The sequence below is a fragment of the Eretmochelys imbricata genome, chromosome 10 (genome assembly GCF_965152235.1).
Source record: "Eretmochelys imbricata isolate rEreImb1 chromosome 10, rEreImb1.hap1, whole genome shotgun sequence".
NCBI classification, from domain to species: domain Eukaryota; kingdom Metazoa; phylum Chordata; order Testudines; family Cheloniidae; genus Eretmochelys; species Eretmochelys imbricata.
Window position 1 is genome coordinate 10,213,873 of NC_135581.1, and position 13,708 is coordinate 10,227,580.

The window sequence follows — 13,708 nt, forward strand, 5'->3', positions numbered from 1 at the left end:
TGTTTTGCTTGTTGTGGGATTGGGCACAAGAGTCGCCACAGTTGTCACAAATAGTATCACTACACTTATACTTTGGGCAAGAAATGCTTCCTGTATTTCTGGCTAGAACCTCATGAAGATATTGTTCCTTGGCCAAGTGAAGCAGTTGTTGTTCCGTCAACATCCTTTTGGTTTCATGATGTTCTACAGATGAGCTCCCCCTGGGATACCTCACAAACTAAAGGAAAAAATAGTACATATCCTTGTATTTCCCACTGCACTTTTCAGATACAGTGTTTTCTTCAAGGTGCAAGACTGTGGTGCTTTGTCATGGACTGTACATTCACACTTCTGTCCCCGAATCTATACCTACGCACCAACCCCTGCACCCAAAATGGATTTCAGCTTGAATAGGTCTACGGGTATCCTCGCTTTGACACCTTCAGAAACAGTCACAGGAACCTGATGGAGTGTTAGTTTCTGTTAACATCAGTATTAACGAGCTGTGATCAATGGTGCCCAGATACCACGGTAATGGATGCTCTAGAAATGTACCGACAGAGTCCAGACAGTCATTACCATTGTTTGCCACAGGGAAACTATTACTATACAGTCGTTAAAAAATTATAATGCAGGAATGATTCTCTTTGCTTAAATGTGTGGGCCTGAACATGCCGTACCATTTAGTAGCTACTGTAAACAGGCTCCATCATCCTTTTTATGACTTTGTATCTTGTATAAAGGACAAAATATGGCTGTAGCTGTTTAATTGTACTATGAAAAAATTAAGATGACTTCAAACACTTCTCACACATGCACATGTTTCTTCTATCTAATTTCTTTACCCATTTTAATCAGCCCTTGGAGAGATTTTTCTTAAAATGAATGATGGAGGATGGTGAGGAGTTTATTCTGTCTCACTGTGCAATAGAATATCCTCAAAATCTGTTTAAGTTCTTTCTAACCCAGTAACAGTAGTTTTTCTTCTTCTAGGAACTTTTTCACATATTTTTTGTCTCTTCTCTCTTCCCACCCCAGCTGGTTATTTGATTACAGGGGATATCTTTTCTGGCTGGGTAAAGGCAGCTTACAAACAAATGCATGGAAATATTTTTATGAACACTGCTGGAGCATCGAGTGCCCTTGGCCCATGTGGAGAGGCAATGCTTTGTGTCACTCAACAGTCACTTCTCTGCTTGATTAAGGACCATCATCTTTCTTGGCCAGAATGGCAGCACCAACAAGATGCCCCCAAATAGGAGCAAGAACCAAAGTGGGAGAAATTAAAGTGTTACTCAGGGTTCCATGAGCCACTGAAGACTTCCCAGGGGAAGATGAAAAGGAATGAAAAAGGACTTCATTGATAAGCAATTGTTGCTTGTGCCTTGGTACACACTCAGAACAGCATACTTGAAAATAATGGAAAGGCTGCATTCTCTTGCTCCAACTGTCATTCATCTCAGGCAAGGAGTTAGAAAACCTTCAGCTAAAAGTGAGGGGTAGGGACTCTACCTCTTAGATGGGTAGGGGACCGCTCTTCTAGCATTTCACAAACCAACCACATTGGTGCAAGGCACAAGTAACGGCCAGTAAATAGGCAGAAGTGACCCATAAAACAGCAGCAGAGGAAGAATGTTTTTCCCCCCACTCAGAAGAGTGCCGTACTTCACCAGAACAGCCACTCCAGACACAATGAAGGAGAAAGAAAGATCAGGAATAGCAAAACATATCCAGCAAAAATCACATGTGGGCTAGTTAGAGGCTTCAGAAGAGGATTCACATGGCGTCTAGTGATGGAAACATACGCTCCTAAAGATGATAATTAGAATGAGAAACTGTTAATCTAGCCACAATACAGTAAGAACAGCACATGCATGGAGTCCATAAAAATGAAGTAATGTAACTGTATATGCTATTCATGCTTTCAAGAATGAAAAATATGAATAATTCGCTGGTAAGTGTCAATTATAACCTGCCACCACTGGCACATGGGACTATATGTATTATGGGGTAGCAAGATAACATTAATAAGATTCCAAGAAAGGAAATTAGAGCCACTGTGATTTAACTGCATCACACTAATTTGACTATTCAGGCTGGTTCCCGCGTATCCCAACACTTTCCAGACTTCTGTGTCACCTTCAGTCATGAACGTGAAGTCCAAGAGTTGTCATACCTAAGCCTGGCTAGGCACATCATCTGAGAGCTCTATTGGCTTTCAAGGAAGAGGGCCTGAATAGAGGAGTGGAGAGGGACTTGTGGTGTTGCAGAAATGCTAGTAATGACTGGGTACCTGTCATCTTCTAGCCTCTCGACATTCGCAGAGGGATGGAAACGATTAAATGTCAATAGCAGAAGTTTATGTTTACTGTAGTTCTTGCATTATCTTGGAGAATAGTTATTACTAGTGAAATATTAACTTAAACGTAGATATAGTGTTCCTCTACACTTACAGTACAGATAGTTGTAGATGGAGCCTTTAACCTCAAGTTCACTGGTACGGTTCTGACTTGTGTCAATGATGTCCTCAAACTATCACCAATTTTATGCCTAGTCACAATTAGCTGATGGTCTCTGTCCTCTTCCTAGAGTAAAGATGTCCAAATCACAAAAACCAGCCACATGTTCTAATCTCAGTAGAGGAGAGGACTGAATGGAATGGAGTATAAACTCTGTTCTCAAATTCAGAGGTGGTCTTTATGGGACCGGCTTGAAGGACATTGTCAGGGCAGTGCAAGGTAGCTTGTACTAATTCTGGTCATGATCTACTTGATTTGAGGACACACAGAAGACTGACTGAAGTCCTAATAATCTGATCCATTTCATTATTCCAAATATATTTCTTACTTTTCAAGTTCTCTAGATTGTATATAGACAGTTGTAATCATTCTAATTCCTGTTATGAGAAGGAGCTTGCTGGGGCAGGACAGGATCTTTCTCACACCAGCATGACAGAAAGAAAGTAACATAAGTAGGGGGATTTACTGAGAAAAAGCAACTTGTGCACTCTGGAAAAAAGTTCTGAAATTGATTATTAAGCATTCCCAAACGGTGGTAGCAAAATCCTATCGGACTCTGCTTTATCCCCAAAATGTACATTCTCAAGTCCTTTCACATGTCAACAAAGTGTTGACAGAGTGACAGTGAGGCATATTGGAGTGGAAGCAAAAAGAAGCACTGTGCCTTTTATTTTAACCACAGACCCACGTGAATTCAGGGAAAAGCAAAGGAGAGAGAGACTGAGAGGACAACAGAGAGAATGAAAATGAGCTTCCTTCTATAGAAATCTGGATTCTTCTTATATTGCTATCTCTGCTGGCACTTCAAGTATAATTTTCCTTATTGCTTCTGAAAATGTGCTTTGCTGATGTTTCACTTTTGTTCTTGATGCAAAAATTCCTGACAGACTTGTCCAGGGGTGGGGATGGGAAGGAGATGCTGGACACTGCGCTTAGAGGGATATAGACTTGATAATTTTTTCCATTGACATTTTCTACAGTCCCGTCTACACGCACAGATTAATACATCTTCTTGTTTCTCCCCTGTGCTTCCTCTTTTGCTCTTCCCATTTTCTCTCCCACCACTTCCTCCCCCCTCTCACCCCGCCGCAACCTCTCTCTCCTGCCTGATCTGGGTTTCCCCTTCTTTTTCCTTCCCAAACTCCAACATTGCTAGCAGTCCATTCCCCTTCCCCCACCCCCGGCCAATCGCTCCTATGTTGCCAGTTGCAGAGCACTGAACCAACTGCCAGTCAAATGAGCACTCCTTTCACACAGCCTGAAACATATGAGCGGACCAGAGAGATGAGCGTGGATCAACTGGGCAGCGTTTTTTTAGCTCTTTGTGTAACGATTAATGACTGATTACATGGTGTGCACATTCTCCTGCACTATAAAATACCATTTACATTACCGACGTCCTAAAAGTAATAAAACCAGATTTAAAACACACCCACACCCACCCCGTAGGTCTGAGGTAATTCCACACATTGCTGAGGGACTGGCACTGACTGAGGGGAAACTCCCCGGGAACGCAGCCTGGGTTTCCAGCTTCCCAAGTTTATATGGCAATCCAATGGTTCCACATAACATTTTACTCCCTATAACACTGTCACTCACCTTTCACACACACTTTTCTTCATTTCTCTGCAGGTATGGAATCTGGGCATTCATTTTCTTCAAGAAATGGGGTCTTCCTTTGAAGTGTGCCCGGAGTACTGTAAAGTGACTTACATGAGGCTTCCAGTGTTAAAGCAGCACAACCCCTGGGCTGACTGAATAATTACACTCCCTTGTTGGCACAGGTCTGTGAGCTAACCCTGCTCATAACCCCAGTTCCCCTCCCCCACTTTCTTGCAGGGGTTTGTGAACTTCAGTGAGGCGTGTTTTCAGATATATGGGAAAATCTTGGGGGGAACAGTCTTCTATCACAGTAACACTTCCGGTGCTGTACACGGTGTTACATGCACTGCCCCCAGCTCATGGTGTTCAGTGTACACCCGCTCTGCTCCCAGCTCAAATCCTGGTGTCCAAGTGGAAAAAGATGGCTGGAGGGATCACAAGGTCATGCCACAAGACCCTGCTTCCCCTCAGGTTTCTGTCCCTCTCAGTCTCTTCCTCCTCATGCCCCCTTGTGCCCCGTCTCCCCGCACACCGTGTTCCCCAGGAGCTCCCCTTGACCTCCCAGCGCCCCCTGGCATATTCCCCCTCAGGACTCCATCCCCATACAGCCCACTCCTCCTCGAGTCTCCACAATACCCCTCTGCCCATCCTCCATCCTCCGCAAGTCTCTAGTCCTCCCTCAGCTCCTTCCCCTCGAGTCTCCGTCCCCCTCGCTTTCTTCCAAGGCCCCTGCATGCAGGGCTTCTTTCTGCCTACCCACTACAGCACCTCACAGGCAAGATGGCCCTTTGGGCAGCTCTGAGGGGAGACAGTCTCCCTGCTCTCCTTGGCTGCAGTCAGTGACTGAGGAACTGCAAGGAAACCTGCAGACTTGGTGGGAGCACGCAATTCCAGCAACGTTGTGTAAAGGAAGGCACAATGCATGAGTGTCCTGACACATAGATATTGTCTATTTGATAAAACCACAGGATTTACTTCACTCTCTGCAAGCGTACATGGCGCGGTGTGCCCAGCATGCAAAAATCCTGACCTTAGACTCACCTAGTCAACACATTTACTCCTGGTTACTGTGCTGTCCTGGGTGGAGAGAGCTCATTGGCTCATACAGAGTCACACATATCCAATGCATTCAGAATACCCCCCAGCCTAAAAACAAAACAAATCATAGCCCCCTGTAAAGCACTGTCATTAAACGCCTCTCATTCTACTCACAGTACTGGTAGAGTAGTTTAACATATTATACAGATTAATGGTTTTCCATGGCAGGCAGCCCATGCTGGCCACCCTGGACCCTGCTCTCTTTGTGGGTCCCATCTATTCCCTCTTCCCTTTCCAAAACACCAGCCCCAGGATACGCTCAGGACACATAGACTGTTGCAGAGGTGCATGGGGCTCACCTCTCCAGCCACAACCCAGCCCAAACTACTGGGCCATCCCTTACAGGAGAGTCCCATCCCCTCTGCAGTGTTTCTCTAACTCAGCTCCCTCAGGCTTCATATAAGGTCCAGGTGAATAACGGCTCACCACCTCACTCTGCCCCCTCTGGCTGGGAGGCAATCAATCAATCAACCCCCAGGTGTGGAGAATGGCTCTAATTGTTGTTGGGCTTTTTGCCCTTCTGGAGCCAGTGCTGGGGAAACCCCATCACGTGCCACTTTTAACTAGAAAACTGGATCCCAGGTATCCAAAAGGAGTCAGTCTTGAGAATTAACCGAGCCAGTCACCACATCACCTTATTTATTAATTTTTAAATGTATTTATTAATGATTTGGGTCACAAAGTGGACAAAGTGATGTTTGCTGCTATAAATCTGTGTTGTTTTATTTAATAAAGACTATGGAGGATTGTGAGAACCTCTCAACAAATTTAACCTTGCTGGGGGGAATTGGGCAGCCTTTTAATAAAGGACATTTAACTTGGGTAAAATGTAATATATAATCAGGGGTGGCAGGCTTGTAGAAATTTTGGTGGTGCCCAGAACCCACCCCCCTCTGTTTGGAGCCAGGTTTGAGGCATTGGAGAGGCTCAGGGCTAGGGCAGAAGGGCAGGGTAAGGGCAGCCTGCCCTGCCATTATTGAATGGGGGGCACTCGGACCCTGCGGCAGCAGTTGATGCAGGGAGCTGGCAGGGCAGAGTCAGCATGAGCTGCAGCTCCAGGGCTGGGGGAGGTGAGCAGGGGCAGCAAGTGGGGGCCGGGGAACATTCGGGGTGGGGGGCGGCAGACATTGGTGGAGCCGGGCCCTGAATATTGCTGGAGCCTGGGCACCACCACCCGGGCATCACCAGTGTATATAACTTGCCGCCCCTGTACATAATCCCATACTTCTCATGGCTTTGAATTCAGATCTTGTAGATTCCTCTAGGTCCTCTACCATGCTGTGGAAGTTGACCTAAGTAGCTTCTCCCAGGATCTCAGCTAGCATACCGTATTACTGGCTATTAAGTGCTAGCAAGCCTCTCAAACATGCCTCTCTGTTTAAAGGTCTTGTACAATAATGCTTGCTGTCTTACTTCTCTGACACTATGAGAAAGTGGTCCAATTATATTAAAGAGGTATTAGTCTTGTTCTCTCGAGATGACTTTTGCCAAATTCCAAATCTCACAGCTACCGTGTAAATTGCTTGAGTTGTATAATTAAGAACTTTTGGTCTCCAAATGCTTCAATGGTTCATACTTTTTTCTACCCTACAGTGACAGAAAGAGTCGGAGGACAATTCATTATACTTTTAGCTGCTCTAAATTTCAAACTCAACCTTGGCTCCACTCTCTCAGAACTTTGGTCTAATGGGAGCACTAAAGTTTACCATTTCAGGTGTCACAGATGAACAATGGAAGAGGATTCACGCCATGTTCTCTCTGAGCATGTGGGAAGTGAAAAGAGGTAAATAACCCAGGAGATCAGTCACAAACTAACCCAATGGCTCTGTGCAGGACATTTACAATTCACGGGTCTCTCCAGTCAAAAGCAAATCACCAGCACATTCAGTTTTAACCTTCAAATATGGACATTAGGGAAAAGTTTGGTTTTAAACCCAGAAAACGCTTTCAAAAGTCCTATCCTCTCCCAGCAAGAGTCAAAGTAAAGAACAATGTAAGAGCACTTTAGTGTAGCTCACAACTATTCCAGTTCCAGTCTCTTCCAGGTGGAATGCTGTAGGAAATGGGGTAGGAGTGCTGGCTGAGAAAGGAGCTCAGACTCATTGCTGAGCATGTTTTTGGACGTGTGGTAGTGGATGCCATAAGACATTGCCCGGGTCATGCTTTTCAATAACATGTTCTCTATTGTAAAGCAAATACAGGGTGGTGTCTTGATTATATTTCAGATGTTTCCCACCGTACTGCACTCTGGAGAGGTACTAGTGCAACATGTTGAGAAGACAGTGGGAAAGATGCATGTGTTGCTGTTAGAGAGTGAGTAGCTATTTGGAATCACGTGATTAACTGGGCACAACACCTGCTCTCTGATTGAAGTGTCCTTGTCTCTTAGATAGGTTCATGTTGCATCAGTGTACTTTAGAGCAGAACAAAGCCTCCTCTGGAATGCCATTCCTTTCAGAAGCAGGGACCACCTCACTTTCTCTGTAGTTGACTGCAGCACTCCAACGCCAGTTAGCCTAGCCTACAAGAGCTAACACTTGAGATTTGAACTTCTATTCTGATTAATTCCCGTGTACTGCATGATGTGTATGATTCTCTGTGTGACGGCTGAATGGTTGTGTGTGAGAAAGACAGTCGGCAGAATGATAATGAGTCATGTAGCCATGGCATCTCAAAGACATCTCTCTGTGGTGAAGTAGCCTTAACACCCCAGTAAGACATCACTCTTTCTTCCATTTTCTTTCTCTTTGTAGCACCTTTGGACCTTGCAGCTTGGCTATAGATGTCATTACCTCCTTTACTGTAAACACTGACTCAGTGAAACAATGAGGAGTCTGGTGGCACCTTAAAGACTACCATATTTATTTAGGCATAAGCTTTTGTGGGTAAAAAATCCCACTAATTTGGCTAATATGACTAATATGGCTACCCCTCTGTTACTGACTCAGTGATCAACCCCAGTCATCCCTTTGTTAAGCAGATTAAGAAGATAAGAAATTTGATGCCTTTAATTCATTTTTCATTTTGGATTATTAGTATGTCTCCCTTTTCTTATTGAAAACCAGTCAGGCAAGGAATTACATGTGGTCTTGATATTGTCAAATGATGACTTTAATTGTATCAACTAACAATACTTGTCAGTTATGTGACACTGGCAGGCCAAGTGCCAGCTCTTGCTAGGCTACAGGCATTAGCTAAGAACTGACAAACTCATAGCTGGAAACCAGATCACTTATGTGTTAGTGTTGCTCAAAGTAGGTATTAGTCTTATAAGAATGTATTCAGTGTTTAGATTCTGTAGAATGTTTGTAAGTTATTACATCCATTAATCTTATTGGTAAGGTCTGTATTCCATGCTATAAGGAAGAGCAGGGCCTCCCTATGGAACAGTCCACCAAAGAGGTGATGGAAGGCCCACTGCTGGTACATATGAAACTAGCCAGGATTAAACATTTGAGATTATACTGTAGGGACCAACCCTATAGTGTCAGGAGGACTTGGTAGCTCTGATCTAACAAGTATTTTCCATCCTGACATGCTAGGATTTTCCAGTAATTTAATTGCAAGCAGCTGTGTGCTGGGTGTGATGGTGGAATACATAGCTATTTGCCTTTGCCTTCAATCAGAAGTAGAACTCTGACATATGACATTCAACCGACATGTTTACGTAAACAGTAAAAAAGTGGTTAAAGAAGCCGTATTTTACTTAACGTTGTACACTCCACTGTAACTTGTCAGACAGGTTTACATTATCCCTATAGGGCATTAAAGAGTGTCATTTAGAAATGAACGATCAAACTATTTTTACACGGGCTTCAGCCTGTACAGAAAACCATATAAATGTGCTTCAAGGAAGGAGTAATTGGATGTTGACATGGGATGGGCTAACTGCAGGATGTTAGAGACTGATTTTACAATAGGAAGCACGGGTCTAGGAATCAGGAGACCTGGATTCTCATCCTAGCTCTAGGGACATTAGCAGCAATTCCAGCCTATATTCTGCACCGTAATCCAGAAGTACTTACATGCCTGTTTCCAAGTTGAATCCCACACTTATACTTTGGCCTAAACCTATTTGAATAACTCAACAATATCATGTGAGTCCCTGGAAGCGTGTGAGACCTTATCTACGCTGCACTTCCGTCCTTAAAACTTTTGTAGGTCAAGGGTGTGAAAACGTGCCCCCCCCCCAGTGACAAAAGTTTGAATGACAAAAAGCGACAGTATGGAATTTATTCTTGCACTGTGACCATTTATGTTAGTTTGACAGGAGTTTACTGTGTGTGGCAGGTGCCAGCACTGGAAATAGAAGTCTTCTGTTTATCCAGAGAATAGGCACAGTAGGTGCAAATTTACCCCATGCTGCCTGAATATTGCCTTGGACAGATCACTTGATCAGGCAATTCAGGTTCTGTCTCATTCAATCTTTACCCTGTGTGATGTTATTTGATTAACCTATGACGATGTCAATAATTGTTGCTACCACTGTTATATAATTGCAACAAATATGGTACAAAGGTTGTGAAGTAAGGTGTCTATGGAAAGGCTATGATTTGCTGAATATGCCTATGCTATTTGCATGCATGTAACATTTTTGTATTTGAAGTTATGAGCGTTGGCCCTGTACCTGGATTTCAAATGTTTGCTCCTGGGGTAACGCCCACAAGGTAGCTAGCCAGCACATCTTGGAGCAACTATTCAAATTGAGTGGCCCCATCAAAAGAACATTTAACTCACAATGGAAGACACCCACCTACCCTGAATGGACTTTCCTGTGAACATGCTTTTTGAAATATAGGTCATGACTTCTGCCATGACTAAGTGAAGTCATGCATGGACATGTGACTCGCCTATGTGACTCCAAAATCCATTTTTTACCTGTAATTTTCCACTAGCTGGCCTGAGGGCTTTGTTTGAAACAATGGGTTTCCCTCCACATGGCAGAAGCTATAAAAGGCCCTGAAAACACCTCCATTTTGCCTCTTTCCTGCTCCAGCCTCCTTCCTGCTCAGGCCTCTGGATTTATGCTACTGGGAGCATTCTAACCAAGGGACTGAGGATCTTCCAATGATCTGGAAGCAACCAGAGACTTGACTTAAGCCAGCAGTTTATTCCACCACGGCTACAAGCCTGAACCAAGAACTTTGAAATTGTTGTATGTATTTGATGCCTTTAAACAATTTTAACTCTCATCTTTCTTTCTTTCTTTCGATACTAAAGGATTGGCATCAGCGGGATTTTTGGGTAAGATCTAAGTATTATATTGATCTGGGTGTGTGGCTGGTCCTTTGGGATCAGAAGAACCTTTTATTTGATGCGACTGCTTTAAAGAACCACTCAACTTTGAATCCAATGTTTTTGATGGGGATACAAGGACTGGAATACCTAAGGAAACTACTTTCCTGACTTCTTGTTAGCCACTGTGGTGAAACAGACGTTTACTTTTGTGGCTGGTTTGGTATACCCTATGGAGTATTAACCACCAGTCTTGGGGTATATTGGCCCTATTTCTCAGCACTTTGGCCTGACTTTGGCATTCTCGGTTGTGACCCATTGAGGCACGGTTACACCCTGTTTGCCTTCAGCAAGCTGACTGCTGCTGGTTGTGTGATATAAACACGTCTGTTGAGAACTAACTTGGGTGAGACCATGGAGTCATTTCACATAAGCCCCAGCAGCTGTCAGAGGGTAACATCCTGTGATTGCAGTTTTATTCTTAAAGCCTGTTGAATTCAGTCTAAAGCTTGCCACATGTATCAGCAGTTCAGTTATTACATCGTTTGAATTCAGTGTAAATGCACTGTGACCAAGAGACAGAGTGGAGTGAGTTTCACCATCCAATTCTCCATGTGTAGAGCTGTGCTGCATCAACGAAACTGTGGAGACTGTAAGCTGAATCAGCAGAAATGATGCAGGATCAGGTTGTCAGGGTACAAACACAGCTCTGAATGGCGATCAGAGTGGCTGAATTCCTTTGACGCTGCCAGAAAAGTAAACTGTTTATTACTAATATTACCATGTTGTTGCAATGCTTTGCTTGAGAGAGAGAGAGAGAAAGTGACTATCCTGAAAGATCTTATCAGTAAGGTTGTACTTTATACATATGAGTGTGTTTGGCTTAGTTGTGAGACATGTGACTTAACTCAATATAGCAACGGAGTGAGCGGAGAGCGCCTTTGCTGTTCTCAAAGCCCCTTTGAAAGATGTTGGACATGTAGCTGAACATGGTTGGTTGGGACGTGGCTTTCTGTGCAGCAGACAGCAAAATACAGCTGAGTTATGAATTCATAGCTGTAATTCCTGAACTGCAATACTGGGTCCTGCTACTGTTCCATCTGACAGACTGGGGCACCTCTCAAGACAGGGACCAGAAAACCTCCTGAGCCTTGGCACCACAGAGTCAGTGGATTCCCCCTTTTGGCTCTTCCTTCAGAGGGCTGAGCCTTGCTTGGGCTCCCTCTCAGTTTCCTGGTCTAGCTGCATGTGCCTTATATTTAAGAGAGAGGAGAGAAAGAGCTTAAAATATGTAAAGGGGGTTGCTCTCAGGTAGAAGCAGCAGCAGGAAGCTTCAGCACTGAGGATTATGAAACAAAAGGTGGAAGCAGTAACCTCAGACGTCAGAATCCATATCTGCATTTTCAGTGTTCTCTCTCCCAGTTCATAGCTGGCTCCCCGAAATTTAAAAAAAAAAAAAATCCTCCTCTATCTCCCTTTAGGTAAGGAAAGCCCTATATTGGGAATGTCATCCTGTATAGAAAGCATGTTATGTTTCCCGAATGTAGTGTTTTACCAAATTCCACAAGGATACAAGTATCGAGAAAATGACGTGTGTTCCTGTACAGCTAGCCACTACGCAATAGTAGAAGAAAGCTCCGAAAATTGATGGTTGGTATAAAAGCCGTTTAGACAGTCTCCAGAGCTTTATGCAGCCTTTTCTGAAGGATTGGTATACTTCTGTTGGTTAATAGGATTCAGAAGTATCCAATTTTAGGATCTGTGTTTCTAAGCTGCAGCCAGAAGTGGCTCTTCCTGCTGCTGACATAATGCTATAATGCTTTGTGTTCTACAGTAAAGATTGATTATAATAATGATTTTCCATCACAGAGGAATCCCTAAGTGCATCGCAAATGGTACAGATTGTAAAGCATATATGGAAATCACTTCTCCCACCCTGAAATTCAGCCATTTTTAGGGAAAACCGTGGCAGCTGTTAAATAGTGCATAGAAATAACGTACCATAAATTTTATAAAAGGACGTGAAATGTATTATATCACAGAATATGCCGAGCTAATTTACAAGTTGGAAAGGGTACAATAATTAGAACACTGTACTCTTGTGGAAAGTGCCAAGGGATGAGATCTCAGGAAGTCAAGAGCTCGGTTTTACATCTCATTTAAAAGATGGCACCCCCAGTAGTTCATTGGTTCATACTGGGGTATTTGCTCATTCCTGACTCAGAGGGAAGAGGGTCCCCACCTCCGTCATTAATGTAACTTCCCTGCATCACCTGGGATTTCCCTAGAAGTCTCCCATCTCGCTAATGACAAAGCCCAACCCTGCTGAGTTTGGGAGATGTAACGAGATTCTGTGAACTGCACGGACACTGGCTCCAATGCCCTGGAAAAGGATTGATTTGTGTGTGGAAGAGGGGGGAGTGGAATCAGATGTTGGCATCATCTCAGTGCAAATGATAAGGAATTATGTTGATTTTTATTTTAATTTTATTTTAATTATCCTTCTATTAGTACTTTTTGGATTAGTAAATATGAAATCACACCACATATTATACAGAGCATTCAGCATTATGCTCATTTGGAATCTAAGAATGACAAGGTCCAGTGAGCCTTCTCTGCTCTCAGTATCCATAGAATCATAGAATCATAGAATATCAGGGTTGGAAGGGACCCCTGAAGGTCATCTAGTCCAACCCCCTGCTCGAAGCAGGACCAATTCCCAGTTAAATCATCCCAGCCAGGGCTTTGTCAAGCCTGACCTTAAAAACTTCCAAGGAAGGAGATTCCACCACCTCCCTAGGCAACGCATTCCAGTGTTTCACCACCCTCTTAGTGAAAAAGTTTTTCCTAATATCCAATCTAAACCTCCCCCACTGCAACTTGAGGCCATTACTCCTCGTTCTGTCATCTGCTACCATTGAGAACAGTCTAGAGCCATCCTCTTTGGAACCCCCTTTCAGGTAGTTGAAAGCAGCTATCAAATCCCCCCTCATTCTTCTCTTCTGCAGGCTAAACAATCCCAGCTCCCTCAGCCTCTCCTCATAAGTCATGTGTTCTAGACCCCTAATCATTTTTGTTGCCCTTCGCTGGACTCTCTCTAATTTATCCACATCCTTCTTGTAGTGTGGGGCCCAAAACTGGACACAGTACTCCAGATGAGGCCTCACCAATGTCGAATAGAGGGGGACGATCACGTCCCTCGATCTGCTCGCTATGCCCCTACTTATACATCCCAAAATGCCATTGGCCTTCTTGGCAACAAGGGCACACTGCTG